Source organism: Mugil cephalus, chromosome 3, assembly GCF_022458985.1.
Source record: "Mugil cephalus isolate CIBA_MC_2020 chromosome 3, CIBA_Mcephalus_1.1, whole genome shotgun sequence".
NCBI lineage: Eukaryota > Metazoa > Chordata > Actinopteri > Mugiliformes > Mugilidae > Mugil > Mugil cephalus.
In genome coordinates, this window is record NC_061772.1 from 7,627,188 (window position 1) to 7,637,284 (window position 10,097).

Genomic DNA, 10,097 nt, shown 5'->3' on the forward strand with positions numbered 1-10,097 from the left:
ACACGATGAACATAAAAATACTGACTCCTTCACTCCTTCACTGCTGTGTACACTGATAGAGCACATCCTCAACAACAAAATCCACAAAAGAACTAGAGGTACCAGTACAAAATAAAACTAATGTTCTTTTTCCTATGAAGGACATACAACTGTGGAGCAATGGGAACAGGAAAGCAGGAAGACAATGACAGACATTGAGAAACAGAGGCGTGTGCGGTGACACAACGGGAGCAGAGAAATGTGTTCATCGTCCATGTGTCAAAACCTGCACGTGTAGTAACGAACAGCTTGTCTATTTAATTCTGACTTCACCACTTTTAAGGTTCCTGTCCGTTTCATTAAGTGCCAAGACCTTGTAAAAATAACAAATTCCAGGTCAAAAAAAAATCATGTGTGAACTTTAATGGGCTTACAGAGAGACAGATTCTGTTATGACTTTGCAGAAGACTTGAAAATAGGCAAACTGAAAAAAAGGTTGTACTTCTTTTGTCATACGTCTATCTGTAGCGTTGCTCCAGGGGTGCATGGCCTTCATGAGATTCATTTCTACATGTTTGTCCTCAGCTTTTGATCATTTGGCCATTTCATTCAGTCGTTTTTCTCATCCCCTGTAGGGAGAAACCATGTTATTCAGCAGGGGCTTATCAGGTCATGAACAATATCTCATTTCTGCCTCTAGACCGACCATGTGTTGTCCTGCAGAGTCTCGTCAGCATCGATGCTCTGAGGAAACTTCATCCTGGTCTAGTTCGGACCAACCACTCAATCTCGACATTGGGACTGTGCCAGTGTCTCAGGTTAGTGGGAGATTTTATACTGTTTATGGTAGCAAGACAAGGTGGTTTGTTGACGCAAAGTTTGAAAAGGATTTCTTTCATTGCAAGAACAGAAACTTCTGGCCGTGGATAGACCTCTGTCGTGAAAACAGCTGCTTATCTTCGGTCAGACCTCTGGAGCTGCATGTTTCGGTCCTGGCCTCACAAACCTGCCCAGTATTCATTGCCCACTGATATCAATTCCCGCTTAAATATCACACATAATTGTCCAACTTGCTTACTATAGCTGATACATTCATCATCATTCATTTTATCCGTCTGCTTCTGCCGCTTCCTGCTCCTCTCCTCGGCATCCCTATTGTGTTACTGTCTAACAGGTGGTTGGCCTTTAGCAGATGGGTCCCTCCTTATAAGTTGGGTTCTACTAAAGGTTTCCCTAGCAATCATTTCGTAGGTGCGTGCTCTTTAAGTTTCATTCTCTTGGTTCTGTAAATCCTCTTGAGAGGCTTTCTCACATGTCCACCTATCTAATAACAATCGATGGCCTTTAATGTATGTTCCCCAGATAAAATGGTGCTAGTTGATAAGTATACTGTCTCACGTTTTTGCCATGGCCTCATTACATTGGCTTGTTACCACTATAACTTGTTCTCCAAGTTCAAGATTCTGTTTTTTTTGTTTGTTTTTTTAAAAATTATTTTTGGATTCATTTATTTCAGTTTAGTTTTGAATAATTTCTGTATTTCATCATTACGAAGCTCAGAATAGGAATTAGAACACTTGGTTTTAGTTAACCATAACAACCTTGATCTGGACTGTATTTTCCAAGTCTTAGAAAGAGCACGCTTAGCAGGTATGCCAGGTCTCAGGCAGTGCACAGATGGGGATCAGATGGGCTTTGCTATTCTCAGTCTACAACTCCTCTCCTCTCCTAAGCCCTTCATCTAAGGCTATTTTTCATTTTCATTTCTAAACTCACATTTTATTGCGATCTGTTGCTGTCTTTCCTGCTATGAAGTTCATATCAACCTCCAGAGCCAAACCGTTCACCATCTTGCCTTCATTATCATCATCATCATCATCATCATCATCATCATCATTCCATCTCAGTCCCACTGAGTAGAACTAGAACATTAGAAATCAGGAAATGCAGTGGATAAATGACAACACTGATAGAAATAACCATGAAAAACATTCCAGTTTATTAAACACTGTGGCCACAGTCAGGCATGAAGACATCCGCTGAACAAAAAACACTGCATGAATCCCTTCATAGTGACCTCTCTGTCAGTCAGACACATTCACAAGTTCCAGGAAAGCATGTTGACTGGTCCTCCTGAAGCTGATATGCGTCAGCAGGCCTGTCATGATGTCTTCGGGCTCATGTCAGCAGTTTTAACTCCTGCTTGCCACTCACTCCAAAAGAGACAACGCTAACCAACGAGCGAGTACGTTGGTTAGCTCAGACGTCAAAGTCCAACCACTCCCAAAACATAATTTATGGTTCGTGGGGAGACAGAAAGATTTTGCCCTCTTTATTCCCCCTCACCCCCCTTAGACTGTGCGTCTGAACTTGATTTCAAATATAACTCCACTTGTAAACACGGCCATCCACCCACTATCATAATTGGTGACTATAAATTACAGAATGGAAAAGAGAAACATTTCTGGTTTGTGTTTTATACCATGATAACATATTGGATGGCTCTCTTAACAAGAAACAGTACATGTCAAATGAAGTCCAGATACAGCTAGAGAAACATTCCTGTAAAGTGAAAGCGGTTCATTGAAAAAAAGCATGCATAATTACACATGCAAAAGCAAATACAACATACATCACAGCTGTCTTAACCTAATGTGTAAACCTAACAGCAATGTCAATATGAGCCTAAAATAGGAAGACAGATATTTAAATGACTCTACAATGGCCCACATCCGAGCTCTGCAGTATTTCACTGTTTGTGTAAAAGAAGATAGAATCTGAGAATTGTTAAATAAAATGTTAAAACAAAACCAAGAAAAAAAAGAAAGAAGAAAAAAAAAGAAAAAAGAGTTGTGTCTTTGCAGCACCCGCCAATCAACTGTTCATACTTTCGGAGAAAAGGCCACCAGTGCTCAGCATTGCCTTTTCTGTCTGGGAACCAAACCTTTCCCAGAGCCCCTGTGGTACCACTGCTCAAAAGGCAGCTTAAAGGGATTTTCAGAATTCAGTATAATAATATCACCACAAACTGGGACTTGGGCAGTGAGGCCCAGGCTGACATTTGTCTTGGCATGAGTCGTCAGTGCCAACGTTAGTGCATATCGCCCACAGGCATCAGTAACATGGGAAAAAGGGGCTTCATGACATTCAGAGAGACGCTGATGATTCAGTTTGGACCCATGAGAACCCACATTAATAAAACAGGACTAGCAATGGCCCTTGTGTACTGTTTTGTATACGTGGAACATTGGTGTCTGAACATCCAGGAACATGTTGTCTCAAATGTTCACCATCATTGCCTGTGTATTTTCCCAATAGGCAAATGTAAAAGAGCCCCCATTAAATTGGCTGTAATCAGTAAAAAAGGCATAACTTAACTGCTACTTAATCTTATTGCCGTTAATGAAAAAACTATGGGAATGTGGTGGAGGTCTCAACTCATTATTCACCGGAGTGTGCCCAAAGCAAGAGAGTAGACAAATGCACTGTGAGGCAGACCTGCACACTCTGTCTTATAATCTGCCCAAATTTCATTGTCTAGAATCCCCTTTCTCCATCTGTGATGGATGCATCCACTGAATGCTCCATATTTAATGGCCTCTGAATTAAGCTGAGGTTAGCAGCAAAAGATTCATCACATAATCTAGGAACAGTTTTCCATACCTGTTGGAAAAAAAAAAAAAGAACCTGACCGAACCAGGGAGGGCTAGAGCAGTGATTTATCACCTCCTCCAAGATCCAACACATTTTGTACGGCAGCATGTGACATGGAGTGCCAGGGAGCGGCATCATATAACATGAGGGGAACAAAACACTGCAAGCATACTATGAGAACACCAGAAAACAGTCTAGTTTCAGCTGTGTTATATGTAACTCAGTGAATGAAATAAATTCCACATTATGTGTTTGAAGTCTACACTGATCAGGCATAACATTATGACCACCTTCCTAATATTGTGTAGGGCGCCCTTGTGCCTCTAAAACAGCTGTGACTCATCAGAGAATGAGGCCATCCTTTGGTGTCTGGCAACAGGATGTTGTTAGTGGGGGGGCATCCCAAAAGACACTGGATCAGTTCAGGATCTAGTGGATTTGGAGTCCATGTCAACACCTTGTGCTGTTTTTCAGCAGTGTCACTGCTATGGGGTGTGGCTGTCTGTCTTGGTCTGGGTGGGTGGTAGATGTCTAAGTAACATCCACATGAACGCCAGGTTCAAACGTTCCCCAGCAGAACATACAAGATGGTCAGTGATATTTACTTCTTCTATACGTGGTCATAATGTTACACCTGATTTGTGTATTTGAATCCTCTGTGAATCAAAATTCCAATTTTATTTTATATTCATGGGAACTGGGAATGTTTCAAAGGAGAATTCAAAGGCATTACGTAAAAATTGGTGAGCTAGAGGAAGAATCCACTTAAGCAAGTAGCCTATAATTTACAGACACACAAAAAAAGACTATTAGAATCCAAACGCTCAAAGGCATGAAAGTCTGAGAAAGGCAGAGCAGTGAATTATATGCCCCAATTATATGCCCCAAAACATCAATCAGAATATAACTGTTTTGACATGTGCAAAGTAGCTATGTCCACAGTGGAGAGACAAATCTGTCAGAAATGTGACGGAGGAAGAAAAATGGAAGATAGTAATTGAATAGAAGAAGACGACCAAGATACACAGAGATGGAGCTGTGTTTTCAGTGGCGTTACTCCCTCCAGCACTTGAGCTGTTATCTCCACATTGAACCCATTATTGAAACAAAGCTGATGAAGCAGCTCAAACCAAAACTCAGACAAGTCAAGTGTGATCCAGCTGAGGTGGTTAGTTGAGGCGTTTTCTTATGACTGGGCCTGTTATTCAAATCATTAGTGGGATATTACAATCCATGTAGACGTAGCTAAGGAAACACAACAATGAGAAGTAATGACAGAAACTGAAGCAGTGACAGGGATGCTGTCATGTACTCCGCTGCACTGTACTCCAACCTCATTAAGTTTTACACAAAATGAGGCAGTTCTGCCGCTCACAACCGTAGCCTTGCTGAAGAGGAATCATAGTTTTATGACTGAAAGCATGTCACTTTTTTTCTTTCTTCTTTAAGTTTTTCTTGCATTTTCCTTTGTGCCAGGTAGAGCAGAACTGACAAAATCCGAAGACAACTGTCTTTTATCCACCATTCAATTTTGCATCACTGTTGATGCACGCTGTCCCACTTCGCTATTGCTGAAAGGTAAATGTTTATGCATTGTTTTCGTCATTGTTGTCAGGATATTAGACTGATTAGATAAACCAAAAGCCAACACGACCGTGTCATTATTATCCAAACCCTTGGGGCCTCTCACCGAAAGCAAACTTTAATTTCTGATGAACCATCTTCTTCGTTCCTCTTCTGTGGAGCACTGACTCTTCCACAAATCCTCTGAGAAAAGAGCTATCTGAACACACAATAACATTGGCACTCAGTCCTTGTTTACTCCAGCTAAACTTTCCACTTGCCCCGCTGTTCCACTCAGAACAAATTGCCAACAAGCTCTTCTGCTACTCATTCAATTCATATGTTCAACAAACAGGACAATAACCAGCAAAGCTGGAAGTACAAAAGAAGCATCCATCCATTACTTGCATGTGATTATTTGTCGGCTCCCCTGTGTGATCCTGGAAAACAGTATGAATGGCTATCAATAAGCCCTTGTTATAACATCTATAGCTAATGAGGTTCTTTATCTTCAGACGACATTAATGAAATCAGGTTCATGTAATATTTTTGAGCACTTCATGAACTCTTCAGTTGCCAAATATTATATTTAAACTCTACTGTAAACACAAGACGTGCCCCAAATATTCTTTGATGAGACTTTTTGTTTGGAAGGAAGTCACACAGACAGCAGTTGTCTTTCCACTTACTGACAGAAACATTTCACCATGAATAAATAAATGAATCGTTGGAGATGGACAAAAGTAGGCCTTCAAAACAACATATGTTATGGTTTTATACCACAAAACCCTGACTGTTGAGTGAGGCATATTTACACACTCTCGTGTTTGATCAGTGGTCTCTGAATCTTTAGCACACTCTTCCCAGAATGAAAGTGCGTCATGAGGGAGGAAGAAAAACTGCCTGTGAGACTGTCAACACAGAGATCATGGAGGTCTTATCATTTCAGACTATTACATGGGGCCTGTAGCTCTACTAGGGTAGTGCAGCTTTAACGGTTCCAGTCCGCATTGGTTGACTACACACCATCATCACAGATTCCTCATCATCTCTCTGACAGACAGTCTTTGTTCTCTCACTTGGGGTAGCCTCTTTCTGGGCCAGAATCTAAACCAGTTCCTGAGGGAAGCCAGCCAGGGATTCACTGTGGTGGCTCTTGTGCTGAGAAAAAAACAAAGAAAGAAAAAAAAAAAAAAAACAGCAGAGGGGATACATTACTAAGTAGAGCATCATGGCATGAATTTTCCTGAGTATGTTGGCAGAAATAGAGTATGATGATGTCACTTAAAAGGCTTTGCAAAAGCATTTTAAAAAGTCAAGCCTTAAATTCTACCTGACAGAATTATTTTCTGTTAGCACATAAAGACTCTACAGCCGATTGTCCTCATCCACTTTGTGCATACCTAAGATTGATTTATCATATTCACCGTGACCATGTTTCATCACCATCAAAAGGAAACATGGACCCCCGAGTTCTTCTACATGCAAAGAAAAATAACCATCCATCGGTCCCATTGACATCTGCACAGAATGTCATGTTAGTCTCTCCTATATAAAATTAAAAACAGCACTAAACTCAAAGTCTTGGACCAACCAAGACTCCCATCTTCAGCTATCTTGCACAGGTGGGGGATGAGAAACGACAAACTGAGAAAGATATGGGTGAAAGCAAGACAAAGTTATGCTGGCTCCAGTGATTATCTTGGAGTAGAGGACCTATAAGAAGCGGCAAAGCTAAGAGCCCACCGGGACCATCTATCCTGGTCATCAATATCAGAAACTAAGTCCATGAACAACATCCTTCAGGAAGGTAAAGGCTGGGAGGTTCCAGCCAACACCCCAGACAATCTACAGTATGTCAGCCTGATACAGCAAGCAACAGAGTCAATCTCGGCTCAATTAGCAATATGTATATCAGAATATGTCCATCAGAGGAAAGTGTGAATACCCCAAACTAGTTTGTGAGGGCATGAACAAAGGTTGACGGGACAAAGAAGATTCTTAGCACAGAGGATGTGGATGATGCTCTCACACTGGGTTGCACGGTTGTGGAGGTAGTAGATGGCAGATCTTACTGGCGATGTAACGATGGAGGTCATCACTAACCCTAACCTTGGCCTAAAAGCAAAAGACACACAGAAAGATGCTCCACTGACTATAGCAGAATAACTGTGAAAATCCGTTGTCAGGAACCTAACTTATATTAACAGTGTAACCTTATGATCACTGTAAATATTGAACAAATTATGTGAGAAGACATTTTAATGTATCAGTGCCAAACACATTCTTAATGTTTCCTTTGAATGGATGGCTTTTGGTAAAGCCTCTATGCTCTATTTGCATCTACGAGGCATTTATAAGATGAACGAGAAGTCTAGACTATATCCTATCATAACACCATCTTTCTGGGCTTTGTCTACTTTGAAACACACAGCATTTAATTCTAGTCTCTCTAAATCTAACATTCCCACACAAGCCAACCTGTCCCAGCCAGCTTTCTTAAAGCAATGTGCTGTGCTATAAGGTCCTCCTGACCAGAAAAATATAATCACAATCATATAATTTGGACTCTACATTTTCCTCCAGTGATCAAGACCCTGGAGGTCCTGAGCGGTGTATATGAGCTACACTGCAGTAAGTTCTCACCATTTCTTCCAAAACCCCAATAATAAAATTCACGATATTCCGTTCTGGTAATAATACTATTAGCATGGCCACACACATGGTTGTCCCACTATAATCAAGTAAAATTGTGCATGAAAGCATAGTCACTCAAACATCAGCACTGCTATTTGATACTCTGATTTCAGCCAACATGTGCCAATCCATTTTTACACTCAACAAAATTTGAGTGAACTGAAAGACAACGCGATTCAGCGACCGAATCGTCGTCTCCTGAGGCTGAGTCGAAGCTGTCTCAAAACCACAAACTTCAACCTGGTGTTTTGAAGAAAGGTCAGAGCATTGCCAACATCATTAGCATTCATCAGGATTGTGAATGTCTGTTTACAATATTAAACCGATCCATTGAGTAGATTTAAAGCCTGGGAAAAATCCTCAGACCACAAGTGTCAAGCTGCTGCTGCCTCAGGAAAGGTATAGGGATTACCCTTGTCCATAGAATTCATGTCCTGGGAACTTTGGAGAGTTACACCAAATCATACAGCAGTTGAGCATGTGCAATAGTAGAGACAATTCACTAAAAACCAAAAATGTAATCTTTATGTCAGAGCAAGAGGATAAAGTCTCGTACATCCTCTGGACACTATGAATGTCTTGCTTTGCGCTGTAGTCTGCCTTCATTTACAAATCCATCCAGCAAGATACAGCAAAACAGTGTAAAGTTTTTTTTTGTTTGTTTTGTTTTTTCACTGAGTTTATGTGATAATAATACTAAAAATCACTCTTACATTTGAACTTAAAAGTCTTAATCTTGGTACGGTTTATGGTAGTCTACAACAGAGACCCTGAGTACTTTCTAAGCCTAAGAGGAGCTTCAGTGACTGGACCAATGCAAACTAATATTAAGTTCTTTATGTGCCACTAGTGCTCATGTGATGAGCCTTCTGAAATGACTGTTGACTGTAGAAAGTGTTAAAATAATGGTTCAACTTCATCAATGCATCTGTGTGCTTGTGCGAATTGTGTTAATGATGTGTCAGGCAGTGGTGCAGTTACAATCAAGCAAAGCAACACAACCAAAGCTGGACTGATCTCCTGAACTTTTTCCTCAAGGCATTTAGGGGATTTCCAGGATGAGTACAAATCTTTATCTCCACTGACAATGGGAGTAAAACAGTCATCACATGAGCCAGTTGCAGCTGTTTATCAGCAAGATGTCCCGGACGTGGTCCAGTTGGATGAAACTGAACATCTGCCTCTAATACAAAAGTATAAGTAATATAAGTAAGTATAAGTACAAGGTTGGTAAAGAAAGGTCTCACCTGTTCTCCTCCTTATATACAGTGACCTCCACTATGTCTCAGTCTCAGGGTAAATGAGGCATTTATTAATAATATAATGACCCTAACAGCTAATTCAGACTGAGCAATGAAATCTTTGGCCTTGAAATGGAAAATTACGTGGTTATGAAAATTAAGTCTGGATTTCTTTCTCTCTCCCACCCTTCATAAGCTAAAACCTGTTGGCACAAATTATAGTATATGATCCATGAGAAGTGGTCACTACTGTTTGTTGCTCCACAGGAAGCCGAGCCAGGCTATGAACATGGTCAGTGATATTACTCCAAAGATAACGGACCAAACCTGGGTGGCCTGGGTCTGAATTTCATTCATAAATTACCCAAGTTTTAGGCTGACGTTCTGGTGAAAGCACACTTAATGCAGTACTGAAATCTTGTTACAGTGGCCCAATTGTTATTCATAAAACTGAATATGCGAAAACCCATGTGTTTTTCTTTCTTCTTCTTCGTTTTTACATGCGTTCAAAGTAGGGCTGGGCAGTACGACCAAAACTGTATATCACGTTATTTTTATAATTCTGACGACATCGTGGTATAGACCACTTCATGGCCTATGTCACTGTGATATCATGATGTTAACTGGATGCAAACAGAGGAAGCTTGAGGCTAACACTGTCACTTTCAACAATGAAAATGTCATCTTGCTGCATTTTTTGGTGCTGAAAAATCACAAATACTCACTTGAAGTTTTATCACATACCAGCCACTGCTAGTAGCAGCGTAGACAACTTTGGTTTGGCTCTGGCGATTAAAAGAAAGGACTGTAGTGAGACAATTAATAACGCCCACACTTCATATCAGGTTAGATTAATATGCATCATCAGTTTCAGCCTGGATAATGTTATGGGTTAGAATAAATCGTGAAGGAAATTACGTTAAGTTAATGCTTATTTAGGGGATTCTTGTTACACGTTAATGC